The 15,592-nt window shown below is 35.4% G+C and overlaps 1 pseudogene; it reads right to left on the bottom strand.

Annotated features, from left to right (window-relative positions):
* Positions 1-886: 886 nt before the first annotated feature.
* LOC102969029 lies at positions 887-2,034 on the bottom strand (annotated as a pseudogene).
* Between the last annotated feature and the right edge of the window lie 13,558 nt (positions 2,035-15,592).

The following is a 15,592-nucleotide window of genomic DNA, read 5'->3' as shown; positions in this document are numbered from 1 at the left end:
GAGTATACTACAAGGTGTTTATTCCATTCTCCTGTGCATGAGCATCTGAGTTGTTTCAAATTAGGGGCTATTTGATGAGGCTGTAAAAAAACAATTTTATAAATATTTTTATTGGACATGTGTTTTTATTTATCTTGTGTAAATGCCTAAAATGGAGTTCCTGGGTTGTGGGATAAAATATCTGTTTAACTGTATAAGAAACTGCAAAACATGTATTTGTATAATTTTATATTCCCATCAGCATTTATGAAAGTTAATTGTTCTACATCCTTACCAACAAGTATTCTTATTGCTCTTAACTGTTTTCCATTCTAACAGGTGTAAAATGGTTTGTAATTGTGTTTTTTCTTAATTTTTTAAATAGAATTACAGCTGATATATCATTGTGGTTTTCACTGGTATTTCTCTGATGATTAGTATACAGCCTTTTTTTTGTGCTTATTGGTCATTTTTGAAAAGCATTTATTATTTATTTAATACATTAACAACTTTGTCTCCCTCACTACCTATAACTGGGATTTCATCTTATTTCGATACTGAATAATGAAACAATGACAAAACTAATCATAATAAGCTACTTCAAAAAGAGAAGCTAACACAACTCATTTTCTTTTAACAGGCACAATATAAACATATGCCCTCTAGAATGCACAATGCTTTAGTCACTAAGAAATTCAAGGGGTTATTGAAGCATGCAGGCAAGACCAGGGTGTGGTAAAAGAGCAGCTGAGATGCTGTGCAACTGTTTAAGAGTTTTCGACACTGCATCTTTCTGCCACTAGGTGAATCCTGACATGGGGAAGATTTTAGTTACTGCCGAAGGGAGACACAGTAACTGCTAAGTTGACTTAGGGGCTGCACACAGGAATCAATAGCCAGAAAAGTACTAAACATGGCTGACTTTATCCTCTGTGTCCATTTGGCACAGCAAGTGGCAGAGTCTCTACAATGGTGATGCAGCCCCTGGAAGTGGCTTTCAACACTTTGTCCATGAGGGCTTTGATTCCTTGGGCAAAAGCTTCCCATTCGAATACACCCAGAGGTCCACTGCACACAATCTGCTTAGCCCCAGCAACTGCCTCTCAGGACCACCTTCCAAGCCCATTCAGCCAGCAAGTATGCCAGAGGTCACCGTGCTTGGCTAGTCCTAGCATTCTCATCAAACTTGTCAGCAGTGACAAAGCCAACATGCAAGGTAATCTTCACACTGTTCTTCCCAGCTTTGGACATCAGGTCTTTGATGATCTTGGCTCCCTCATCATCAAAGTAGAAATGTGCCATTGCCCATGTCGTTGAGCACCTTAAGGAAGGTAAAAGCCATTCCAACACCAATAAACATCTCCTTGACTTTGTTCACCATATTATTGATCCATTGGGTCTTGTCTGTAACTTTAGGTCCACCCAGGATGGCAGGGAAGGGTTGCTGGGCTCTCCAAGGCCTTGGTAAAGTAGTTCAGTTTCTTCTTCATCAAGAAATTTCCAGCATTCTGTGGCAGACTAAATCCCACCATTCAACTGTGGGCTTGGTGACCAGTGCCAAAAGCATCATTGACATAGACATCCCCTAGCTTGGAAAGTGAAACTCAAAAGGCTTCTATTTTGGCTGGCTCAGCTTTAGCCTTGTTCCCAGAAATATCTTTTGCCTTCCCTTATTCCTTCACATGAAAGGGAAGGTTCTGCAGCAAGATGACAGACCCAGAAGAAGGATCAGCACAAGCTTTCTCCATTTCCAGGCTCATACAGTCCTTCAAGAACAAAATCTCAGCTCAGCAGAGATTTGAATTCTATAGCAACTGGCTCCAAAGAGTATTTGTCAGGCATGGACAAACCATCAGACCAGCCCAGATGGCTCATAAGAACAAGTGACTTGGCTCCATTGTCCAACCAGAATTTGATGCTTGAGATGGCACCCTTGATTCTCTGGTTGTTTGTTATCTGATTGTTCTTCACAGGTATGTTGAAGTCCATTCTCATGATGACCCACTTCCCCTCCATGTCCAGCTTGTCCAGAGTCTGCTTGTTAGAAAGCAACATCTTGGCAATACAACAGCAGCAAGGTTGAGAGCTTAAACAACACTGTCATTCTTATATCATCTTTTGCAAAGTGTTTTTTCAAAAGTTTTACCCTTTTTATTGGATTATTTGTCTTCATAAGATTGATTTGTGGAATTCTTTATATATTTTAGATAAAAGCCATTTGTCAGATTTATGCATATAAATATTTGTAGTGTGTGGCTTCTATATTCATTTTCTTAATGATTTCTTTTGATAGAAGTTTTCTCTTTAATATTGATATAGCTCAAATTATCAATTTTTATAATGACTGGTGGGTTTTTTTGTTTAATAAATCTTTGCCTACTCAAGGTGACAAAGACAATTTCCTATCTTTTCCTCTAGAAGATTTATGGTGGTAGATTTTATATTTAAGCCTTTGATACATCTTGAATTAGTTTAACGTTGGTGTGTGGAGTGTCATATAGAATTGATCCAGCACTATCTATTTAAAGAGACTTCTTTTGAATGGTTTTAAGTTAGCACCTTGGCTGAAAATAAGTTGACTATATAATTTATATCTGTATCTACATCTATATTTAGACTCTGTTTGGTTCTACTGATTTGTCATTCCTTATACCCGTAGTATAGTCTTAATGTAGCTTTATTGCAGTTTTAAAAGAATTACGAATTTAAAAGAATGTTTTTCCATTTTGTTCATTTTCAAACTCCCTTTGTTAATTCCATTTTAATTTTAGAACAATTCATAAGTTTCCCTCAAAAAAACCTTCTGAGATTTTGACTAGGATTGAATGAATCTGTAGACCTCTGATTGCTTTTAAGATTTATTATTTATCTTTTGTTTTCAATAATTTTACTATAACATACCTCAGTATATTTATTTTGATTCTATGAGTTTTAAAGAACTTCTCAAATCTCAGCCTTGAATTCTCTAATTAGTTTTTAATAATTCTCAGTCACAATCTTTGCAATGATTGCTTCTTCCTAATTAACTCTTCTCTAAGACTTCAATTGAATATTTGTTAGATGTTTATACCATATTTTAATTGTCTATTACATTCTCCATATTTTTGGAGCTCCTTGCTTCAGTTTGGACATTTTCTCTGATCTATCTTCTAACTCACTTATTCTTTCTTCAGCTACACTAAATCGGATGATTAAACTCAATTACTCAGTTTAATAACCTCTCAACTACAGGAGTCTTTTCTGTTTTAAAAAAAATTAACATTTATTTATTTTTGAGAGACAGAGAGAGACAGAGTGCAAGTAGGGGAGGGACAGAGAGAGAGGGAGACACAGAATCCAAAGTAGGTTCCAGGTTCTGAGCTCGAACCCATGAACCATGATATCGTGTCCTGAGCTGAAGTTTGACACTTAACCAACTGAGCCATGCAGGTGCCCCTCAACTACTAACATCTTAACTTGTTATTTTAAGTAATAGAATTCCCCATTGTCAAATTTTCCTCTTCTCTGTCAAAATATTCCATTTTGTCAATTTCTGAATATATTAACTAACTTAAAAGTTATGTACTATCCCTGTAATATGTGGTTATTCTCTTGATAAATCTTAATTGCCTGCTTTTTCTCTTGTTTTTTAGCCAATTCTTAATTTTTTGTGCCTGATTACTTTTTATTGTTTGCCAACATTATATATCAATAAATAGAAAATTTATATCAATCATTCAAAGATTTAGCTAATGCCATTGCCATCTTTTTTTCAGAGAGGAATTATTTCTGTTATCATCAAGCAGCTGGGTGCATCACCATAATCCAGTTAGGAATTCAGATTATTTTATTTTATTTTATTTTATTTTATTTTATTTTATCTTATTTTATTTATTTTTGAAAGAGAGAGGGAGAGAGAGAAGGCAGGGGAGGGGCAGAAAGAAAGGGAGACAAAGAATCCAAAGCAGGTTCCAGGCTCCAAAAATGTCAGTGCAAAGCCAGATGCCTGACCCAGGTCTTGAACTCATGTGCCATGAGATTATGACCTGAGTTTAATCAACTGAGCCACCCAGGTGCCCCAGGAATTGAGATGATTTTAAACTGGGCTTCAGTTATGAGAACTGGTCTAGTTCCCATTTCCTGTTACATATAAAATGTAACAACTTTAGATATCCACAGAAAACTTGGGTACTTACAAGAACTGTTAACTCCACATTTTCCCCAGTATGTGAAAGTGTCAATGTTTTGCTCAGTGCCTTATCCTCTCACCAATGATAAATGTTTTACCATTTATCATTATTTTTAATGGAAAAGGTGGTTCCAGACACTGAAATAAAGTTCCTTGGTGTTCCTCCTTTTGGGTTCTTGGTTCTTTCAGTTCTGAATGCATTGCTAGTGTTTTTGGGTCTTAAAATAGATATTTAAAAACATATTTTCCTAAATTACTTAGCTGTTCTCAGCAAAAAGGCTGTTCTTAAATGTCCTAGATAGTCATTGCTAGAAAAATATTTTATCTCTCTTTAAAAGTAGATTTTTACAAGTTACTGAACCAGCTTTAAAAATATATATTAAAATATTCTCTCTGATAAACTTAGAATAGGCAAGGTTTTCCTTATTGAGATTCAGTTAATTTACATCTGGAATCTTTAGTTGGGATATGTCAATTTTTAACTGGTAATTATGGACATTGCTTGATGACAAGGCAGGTGTGACCCATAAGTGTAACTTACTGGGAATAAAACAGGATGCTATGATTACTTAATGCCTGGATTTACCCCTGAAATATATATGCACAATGTATGCCCAAACCAGCATAGCAAAGGCTGAAAAAAATGAGCTGAAATTTAAACCATTACCCATAAAAGATGAGACAGATCTTATAGTCTGAACATAACTGGACTGATTCCCTCCTACGACAAAGCCATCTACATCCCCATGAGGACTACAGTAGCAAGAGAATCTGTAAAACATAACATCAACAGTGACTAGGATAAAACCCAAAATTAATTGATAATTAATTCCCTTTTAAGAAAAAAGACAACAGGTATGAAATCCAAGATGACCCAGATTTTGAAATTATCATGATAAGGACTTTACGGTAACTATTATAACTACTACTGTTATAACTTTTATAACAAATACATATAGAATGAATACAGAGATAGAAAATACCAGCACAGACACAAAAAATATTTAAAAAACCAACTAAATGAAGTTTTAAATCTTAAAAGTACAATATCCTAAAATAAAGTTTACTGGATGGGCTCAATAACAGAAGATATATAACAGAGGAAGGTGTCTACAAACTCAAAGATAGATCAATAAAAACTACTCAAATTCAAGAAAACAGAAAAAATAATATTGATTAAAAAATTAAACAAGACTTAGGCACATGTGAAACGATAAAATATCTAAAGTGAGTGGCATTGGATTTCCAGAAGAAGAAGATAAAAAGATTAGGGCACAAATAGATTTTTAAAAACAACATTTGGAAATATCCTAAATTTGATGGAAAACATAAACTTATAGCATCTGGAATCTCAGTAAATACTACAGGATAAATTCTAAGAAAATCATGCATAGATACATAGTAAGTAAACTGCAAAATACAAAGGTATTTCAAACAAAACTAAACACATTACACGGAGAAGGGTGATAATTTAAATACTACAGATTTCTCATCAAAAATTACCAAGAACATTTAGTATAATGACATTGGTAAAGTACTGACATGAAAAACAAAAAATAACTTTCAACCCAGATTATATATCCAACTAAAATATTTTCAAAAATAAAAGATAAATGAAAGCATCAAGGAAAATATCTCACATCAAGGAAAAATGAAGACAGTCCATTGCCAGTCAATCCAAACTACAAGAAAAAAAATTAGGAAAGTTCTTCAGGATGAAGGAAAATGAAATCGGAGGAAAAACTGAATCTCCAGGAATGAATGAAGAGACTGGGAAAATTGTAAGAGGATGTGTCCTGAAAAAATCCAACTGGCTGATTTTGATAGCTAGATACAAATATCAAAAAGTCTTACGTGAGATGTTTGCCCCTCAAGATTGAGACTGGTCAAATGTGTTGTGTCACCGAGATGCTTCCTTTTAGAATAGAACGACTCATTTCTCCAGTTGCCAGGGCTTGTTGGCTACTAAAGTATCACAGGTGAGATGTACTCAAGATATGCCCTCATTCAAGGGAAGCTGCCTCATCCACTATGTGCCTTTCCCACGGGTCACCCACATTCAATGACTGGTCTACATTGGGGTATAAGACCCCATCTGTCTTGTCTCAACTTGGGACAACCCTGATCTTTCAGCCCCTCAGCTCTCCACACAATCAGCTGATAGCCCTTGTTCTAATCACACCACATCTCTCTACATCATCTTATTTCATCACTCCCTTGTAGATGTGTTCCAAAGGGCCCTCCCCAACAAACTCTGTGCATGCAAATCTCTGATTCCAGTCTGTTTCCCAGGTAACTTGTCCTAAAGGAGTTTAACATATACAGAGGCCTTAGAAAGCTGAGTCCTTTGAAAAAACTATGAGGGTGAGGGGGCGAGGAAAGAACACACATCAGAGGAATTTTCAGCTGACGATAATCATTTACATTGTTTTTCTCAGTATGATTGGCTAAATAAAACACATTCACGGAACTGTGTTGAAAGGCAAATGATAGCGTTGAGACCTGCTTTCTATCAAGACTCCATCAACTCTAAGATACTGTATGGGATCAGTCTACTACCAGTCTAAAATGCCAAAGATTAAAATAAATAGAACACAAGTGGAAAATGAAACAAATGAGGCAATGTTCTCCTAAGCCATAAAGTGTGGAGAGAAGTAGGTGCTGAATTATTGTAAGGAGCCATAGTTATTCACTGGCATTTGCGGCAAACAGACCAAATCTTCTTTTAGAAGCAATGACAAATTTATGCTGAACAAAAAAATCTCGCTTTCTTTAGGTCAAGCACATTAAAACATACACTTCCCCTCTCTCTCTCTCTGACTCTAAAATGCTGAGGATAAAAAGTGTTTTTGGTTGAGCTTTTGCTTATCCTATTTCTACTGTTTGAAAAAAAAATTCCAGTCATTCTTAATAATCCCTTTCATTACAGAGCTAGGGTTGAGAGTACCCTATTGTATATAGTATCTCATTTATGTTTTTGTTATTGCCCACACAGTATGTGATCATTGTAGAATTAGTGAAAGATATAAAGAAGCAAAAATTGGATAGCATATTAGAGGTAATCCTAAATATCAAGATAAGCATTTCAGGAATCATGCTTTATGTTGCCTTCCTAGTATTTAGTCCTCCTAAAGAACATAATATTTCCCTTTGGGAACTTCCAAATCCTCATTCTCCAAATGCAGTGTAAGTGTGGATATGACTTACCTTACCCTTTACTTAAAAAAAAAAATAAGGTGCTTATTCAGGCCTAAAGGATCAAATCCTAAAACGATTGGTCCAGGGATAGTACATGCATAATGACAGGCCAATGAAGGATGGAGCATTGGAGGCAGCAATAAAAAAGGATTTTTTTTTCCTAGCTGGGGATGTTAATCTGGTAGGAAAAGTTTTTATGTATTGCCATCTTGGCCACCATATGTGGTAGTCCTTCCTGAAACTAAAGCTAACACAAGCAAAAGCAGAATAAAGCTAAAGCCTTAGAGCTCATGACATCTAAGCCTTTGAATTCAGTCATACCTGAATCTCTTTTGAACTTTTTTGTTTGTGTAAGCTAATCCAGTCCCTTTTTTCTTAAGCCTACTTGAATTTTGTTTGCATTACTTACAACTGAAAGAGCTCCAATAATATATAACTGTTCCTACTGTTGATTATTTTCTTCTGACTGTATTTAAATAGATGTACACAGTTTAACAGATAGCAGGAAAACAACAAAATCAGGAAATATTTCATTTTCTATATATAAAACTATCCAGCCTAGCAGACAATGTAAATATTATTACTCATATTTTACAAAGCAAGGAATAAGGGACAAAATCAGATATTAAACTAGAACCCATGACTTGTTAACATTTGGTAATATAACATGACACTGTGCTTCAACCCTCTCTGTCTTAAAAATTTATTTCCAGGATATTAATAAAAATTACCTACATGTGAGAGTGAAAGAAGAAATTATGAGTTTATAAAAGATGATCAATCCTCAAAATTAGAGACCTAGAAAATAATGATATTGAAAAAAGAACCAGGACCTGCAAGAGTGTGGATACAGTTTGAAAACATCCATTTCTTCATTCAACATATGTGTGTCTCCTACCTTCTTCATGCCAGGGCTTGTGTCTGAACATGGGGGACACACTGTGATCAGATCCTAATTGGCCCCTGCCCTCACAGTGTTAGAGAAAGAGACAGAACATATCCAGGGTGTACACAAGTGATAAGAAAATTCCAATTCTGGCATGTACAAAGTAGGGGAGATATTTTGGTGCTGAATGTGTTCATAACAACGCGATTTGATGTAATGAGAGCCAAGGAATGCCCTTGAGTGAAATGATGCTTCAACTGAAATTCTGAGGATGAGGGTGCTTAAAAAGGATGGGAAAATGGTCCAAATTGAGGCAACAGAATATATAAAGATCCTGTGAAGGTGGGAGGGTCTGTGAACAATACTTAAGACCACGAGATGCTCTGTGGATCTCATCTAGTTAGAGTAAATGGTACTATGGCTTAAAGGTATAGCTGGTTTTGGTATTTTTCAAAACTGAGATTTCTAAGACTAGACGGTATTTGTTTAAAATGGACTTACTTTATTCTCTCCCAACACATAAGCAGACAAAGATTTTTTTCCACACAAATGAGCTTCCTATTGTTAAAAAAAAATAAAACATGGAGAAAGAGGTTGTTGCAGAAGAATATAAATGAGTTAACGTTCTTTTTTCTGCAATATGTAGCCTTTCTCTTGCTTCAATTTAAACTATTTTAAGACAATACCTTTTCTGTGCAAATCTTTCCTAAAATTATACAATTCAGAAGCTTAAGAGATCTTAAAAAATCTTCTAAAATCATCCTTCACTTTTAAGGATGGAGAAACTATACCCCCGCCCCCAGTGTGATTTGTACAAGGGCACCCAGTGAAAACGGCACAGGTGACTAGTTATTTCTCAGAAAACAATTTTTGCCAAACTAAATCCCAATTTCTACATCCAGCCATTATCTTGTCAATCTTTTAATTCTTTCATTGACTCTCCAGTTTTCCCATATCTTTTTTAAGCTGCAGAGCTCAAACTATGTCACATAGTACCTGATGACAGCATGCTGAAATAAAACACAGTATGTTAGATTCCTGCAGAGTTTTTCACATGATATATTTGTGCCTGAATGTTGAGTGCATTTGATAACCCTATCTGAATAACCTTATAAATTTCATACAGATATGGAAAACGCTCAGTCATAATACAACTATAATTGATTTTGTATATCAAGAGGTGTAGATTTTTCAAATAATCTATTTTTAAGAGTCAAAAGAATCCGCAAAGTACCTATGAAAAGAGATCATAGATAAAACAGCAACAAAGAAATGACACTTGTAACCACAGAGTGAAAACCATTGGTAATTACAGTAATTGTTGAAATGTTTCTTTGAAATAAGTTAAATATTTCACAATTGATTGTGTAATAATTAACAGATTTACTGAGAGCCTCAGAATTCACATTGGTTACAAGTTTATTCAACCACTTCCTCAGGCTATTAAATTATTTTCAGAATTAGTTTTAAGGTTTAAGTCTGCCTTGATTTTTGTCTGTCATCTTTCCTTTATTTTCTTTTTTGATAATGGAAGGGATTAAAAATTCCAAGCAATTAGAAATGGAACCATCCTCCATCTATGAAATAATTATGCCCAGAAAAAATACTGCTTTTGAATAAAGTATCACATAAGAGATAAAGTAACATAAAAAGCAAACTATTGCTTCTTCATTATTGTACGATTACTATATTTATTGGAATATAGGCCTAAAATAAAAATTAAAGAATGCATACAAATGTATAATGATGAGCAATCTTCCTCCCAATTCCACAATTTATATCATCGTTGTTATTTTTATTCTTTTGTAACTTTGAACAATGTTTTTACAGCTCTATTTTTTTGTGCCATCACCCCTAGTTATTAACATGGCAGCTCGTTGAGGTAAGCCCTCTAATCCATGTTCTCCCCCTACTTTTCACCGTCTACCTTTTCTCAAGGATATGAATATTTTTAAGGTTAAAACTAACATTACATCCTATGTTCATAATCTTACCTGAGCTTTTGTATAGATTTATTAATAAAGCTGAAAAACAATAAGTTGTATAAACATTATTATGAATGTGTTCAGTTCATTTAAGGATTTTACAGATAAAGAACTTTCTACTTTACTGCTACAATGTTATGATCCCCAACTACCTCTGAGAATAATATTCCTAGGTAAACAGAACTGCTTTTCTTATACTCCTTTACTCCAAACCATGCCATCTATCAGTTTGCTTCATATTTGCTTAAATCATGACTTTTTTACACAAAATTTGATTTTGCCTAGCCATTGTAATTGCCTTTCCTTTTTCTTCCTGACCAAAAAACAAAACAGCTACAAGCTTTGCCATAGCTCCAGTTTATCACACAAATATTGATAAAAATATCATATATAAGGCCTTTTCCTGCAAATACACAAATTCCAAAGTGCTCTAATCTGTTCCAATTTAAGATGAGAGTCACTTGGTCAAAAGCTATTAACCCACAACTTCTCAGCTCTCCTAAGTCACATCCATACTTTGTGGATCTCAAGAGCTTTGTTCCTTTGCTTTTCTTTCTTATTTTGCTAGTATATTTCAAGCAAACCCTATGCTGACAAACGGTAAATATTAAGAGTCTTGAATATTTTAAACGTTCTCAATTGACTGATATTTTGGATGATTATAGAATTCTAGATTCGATATAATTTTTTTTTCTCAGAACTTTAAAGGCATTGCTTCATTAACTTTTCTCATTCCATATTCTGATTCTTACCTCCTTTACTTTGTACAGATCCTATCTTGTCTTTTGGTATTTTAAACTTAAGTTGTAGGATCTTCTTGTCATTAAAGATATCACATGTGACTATGTATAGCTCTTTCCACATTTATCAATGAACCCTTTCATTTTAAAGACCTAACTCCCTTCCTCTCTGGGAGATTTTTCTTGTGAAATTTCTTTGACGATTCTCTCTTCTCTATTTTCTTAATTCTCCCTCTAGGACCATAATTCAGATGATTAATGTCCTTAATATTTCTGTTACTTCCCAAAGAAGCTACCTACACTCAAATAATTATCTCAAGTTCTGGCTCTAGGGGAAATCAAACCAAGACACCATGTAACACAGGGGTTCCTGGGTGGCTCAGCTGGCTAAGTGTTTGACTCTTGATTTCAGCTCAGGTCATAATCTCATGGTTTGTGAGTTTGAGCCCTGCATAGGACTCTGTGCACTGACCGTGGGGAGCCTGCTTGGGATTCTCCCTCTCCCCCTCTTTTTCTGCCTCTCCCCCATTCACACTCTGTCTCTCTCAAAATAAATAAATAAAAATTAAAAAAAAAAGACACCATGTGGGGCGTCTGGATGGCACAATCAGTTAGGTGTCCAACTTTGGCTCAGGTCATGATCTCACGGCTTGTGAGTTGGAGCCCCATGTCAAGCTCCGTGCTGACAGCTCAGAGCCTGGAGCCTGCTTCAGATTCTGTGTCTCCTTCTCTGTCTGCCCCTTCCTCTCTTGTACTCTCTCTCTCTCACAAAAACAAATAAACATTAAATATTTTTAATAAAATAGACACCCTGTAATATAAAAACAGACTTTAAATTGTCTTTTATAATAAAATAGTAAATAAAATAAATAAAATTGGACAAGTGAGAATGAAGTATTTGTATGTTGGAATAATTATTTTTATTATTTCCACTTCATTCAAGTTTTCACCTGCAATTTTATGGTTTCTTTCATTTTTCTGAAAATTACTATCAGAAATCAAAGGAAAAAGATGAAAACGGCTGTATCACTTTTTTAAATAAAAAAAAGAGGGGCGCCTGGGTGGCTTGGTCGGTTAAGCGTCCGACTTCGGCTCAGGTCATGATCTCACGGACCATGAGTTCGAGCCCCGCGTCGGGCTCTGTGCTGACAGCTCAGAGCCTGGAGCCTGTTTCAGATTCTGTGTCTCCCTCTATCTCTGCTCCTCACCTGTTCATGCTCTGTCTCTCTCTGTCTCAAAAATAAATAAACGTTAAAAAAATTTTAAAAAGAAATTAACCTATATTTTTCACAAATGTTTTAAGTAGTTCTAGGTTCTGATAGGGGAAGTGAAGCAAAAATAATATAAAAACAGAGAGGGAGATAAACCATAAGTGACTGTTAAGTACAGAGAACAAATTGAGGGTTGCTGGGGGGGTGTTCGGTGGGGGGATGGGCTAAATGGGCAAGACACATTAAGGAGGACACTTACTTGGATGAGCACTGGGTGTTATATGTAAGTGATGAGTATTAAAAAAAAGGGCTACACAGAATTACCATTCTCTAATGTGCACACAAAAAATGAACTACCACCCTCTCAAAAAAAAAATAGCAGCAAAACAAAAATACAAACAAGAAAAAGGGGATAACCTAGCAGAATATGCTTGAACAACTTGTAGACAAGGGGGAAAAACACAGAAGGCTCTTTAGCAGATAATATTGGTGACAGGACAAAGGCCACTTGATTCCTAACACTGCTCTCATGCTTTAGCCCCTTTACTAATGAGTAAACAAAATCCCATGACTATTCACTATAAATTCTTTCCAAAATCTGGAATGAAGCAAGTGAGTGGACAGCCATTTGTTCTTTCTGTCCTGAGGAGTAATGAATCTAATGGTGGACATGAGGAAGAAAACAAAGAGAATGATTCAATCAGTTAAAGACTCCAGGGGTACATATCAGATGAGAAAAAGGTCCAAACCCAAGGGTAGTCCCGCCATGAGAAAAACATCCAATTAGATAGATGGAGATGTGCTTCAGGACTTCAGCCCAAATCTTCTCAGGGCACCTGGATGGCTCAGTCTTCTGACTCTTGATTTCCATGTAGGTCATGATCTCATGGTAGTGGGACTGAGACCTGCATCGGGCTCCGGACTGAGCATGGAGCCTCCTAGGGATTCTCTCTCTTCCTCTCTCTCTGCCCCTCCTCTGCTCACAGTCTCTATCAAAATAAATTAAAAAACAAACACTAAAAATTCTCCACTGAGTTCTCCTGACTCCCCTCACCTTCACATCCCTTATCCTACCGCTCCATCTCAATCTGCAGAAACATGGTTAAGATAACACAATCTCCAACTTTCATCTCCAGCTTGGAGGGGAACATAAACTAGATACTAGAGGAGAGGAGTCAAGATCCATTCACTCTAACTACGAGCAAAAGAATTTATGGACAGAATATCCTAAGCATAAACAATATGAAAGAAACATGGCAAGAAAGCAAATACACTACGAGAGAGCGAGAGAGAGCAAGAAAGAAAAAAAAGAACGGAGGGAGGGAAGGAAGGATAGAGAAATAAAAACAGAGGGTAAGTATGACATAGTAGGAAAGTAAGTAACCTGATAGAGCAAAAATTAAAATCTCAACAAACAGAATGAAGTTCCTCACAAGTGCTTCACAAAAAGAGGACAAATTAATAAGAACACAAATTTAATAAAAGAGCATATACAACAACAATAAAATGACAGTATGAGATTAAAATCATATTCTCAGACCCCCCCAAGCAAACACTGAAAGGTAAAATGGTGTCATCATAGCAGAGCTAATCAATAAATTAAAAAATAGGAAGGAGCCAAATAGAAGCCATACAAAAAACTGGATTGTTGACATAAAAGGAACTGTTAAGGTAAGCAAAGTGAACACAAATGAAAAAGTCAAAAGGGCTTGAATTACAGTGACATTACTTAATAGGAAACTAAAGAAGTCAGCAAAGGAGATAGAAATATGGAAGAATTCTTTTTTTCTTTCAATGAAGAAAAACTACAAACTTAATAACCCATGATATTTCAGAGAAAGTTGATGCAGATACTTCACACTTAGAAATAGCTTAGTTAGCATCCCAAAGATTACAAGAAGAAGAAGAAGAAGAAGAAGAAGAAAAGAAAGAAAGAAAGAAAGAAAGAAAGAAAGAAAGAAAGAAAGAAAGAAAGAAAAGAATTCTTTAAGCACTGAGAGAGGAAAACAAACTAAATTATAATGGAGAAATATCAGGCAAGCTGGCTATCACATCTGTGGCAGGACTGGATGCCAGAAGATAAAAGAGCGACATCTACAAATGTTGAGCGAAAGCAAATATAAACCAAGAATATTATCTGCACTGTAAACATCATTCAGTTATTTACAACAAAAACAAAAACAGTTGTGGGTGAAAAAGAGACCTGTGGGAATACCTAAGTCTTTATTGTTCATGATAGGGAAATACAAGGTAAAGAATAGAATCCAACTACTAATGCATTTTATAATCTCTCCCTCTCTCTCTCTCCCTTTTATTTTAGAGAGAAGGATAGCACACAACAGGGGGAGAGTGGCTGGGAAGGGGGGAGAAAATGAGAGTGAGAGTGAGAGCGAGAGCGAGAGAGAGAGAGAGAGAGAGAGAGAGAGAGATTCTTAAGCAGGCTCCATTCTCAGCACAGCCCAACACTGGACTTCATCGTACGACCCTGAGATCATGACCGGAGCTGAAACAGAGTCAAACACTGAACTGACTGAGCCACCCAGTTGCTCCTATAATCTCTTTTTTAAATCTAATGGATCATTTGTGAAATATTTCCGGTAATGAAAAACAAATTCTTTGGAATTAATTTATTTACTCAATTTTAAGAGAGGTTTTTATCTGCTATTAACTTTAAAATTAGTGCTCCTAAATTAAAAACAACAGTAATTGTATGCCTGCTTAATATCTATTTACCTTTCTACAGGTAAAATATTAAATGATAATCACCTAATGTTCTTAGTGGTGGGTAGAGTTTGTAATGTAATTTATTGTCATTTTTATTTTGATCTTGCAATCACTGTATCATTGTTTAATTATTTAACTGTTTACACTCTGCAGGTATAATTTTAATAAAATCAATAAAGTTGTAAGTTCAGAGGCAGAAAGGAGCAAAAAAGGAGAAGAAGGAGAAATGAGGTAAAGAAAGAAAGCAAATAGCATGAGATCTCCAGAGCAATGGAAAATATGGATCATGTTTATTTTGTTACATGTATTTTTCTTAACTTTGTAAATATTCAGAATTTAAATAAAATAAAACATTTTTGAAACGCTCCTTTCGGCAGCTAATTGTTCCTACAATTAAGCTTCTAAATAGTTCATGAAATAGCTAAATATTTTCAAAATATTGTGGAAGAGCCATTATGCTAACCTAATACAGCTAGGAAGGGGTTAGGAGAAAGAAAGGAGTGAAAGACGTTTTCCCCCCACTTTTTCATCACAAAATGTATTAATGGCTGATTGTATATTTATGAAATAGCAATGTCCAATGTCAGAGAGAAGTCAGTCTTCTTGTCTGCCCAAACTGATTCTACCTTGCGCTTGCCTCAGCTATGACCTGGAAACAAGTTCTCTCACTGGTTTCCACAAGAAATTTGAACATATTAATT

Source organism: Panthera tigris, chromosome A2 (genome assembly GCF_018350195.1).
Source record: "Panthera tigris isolate Pti1 chromosome A2, P.tigris_Pti1_mat1.1, whole genome shotgun sequence".
In the NCBI taxonomy this organism is placed as follows: Eukaryota; Metazoa; Chordata; class Mammalia; order Carnivora; family Felidae; genus Panthera; species Panthera tigris.
This window is presented reverse-complemented; position numbering and strand designations above follow the sequence as displayed.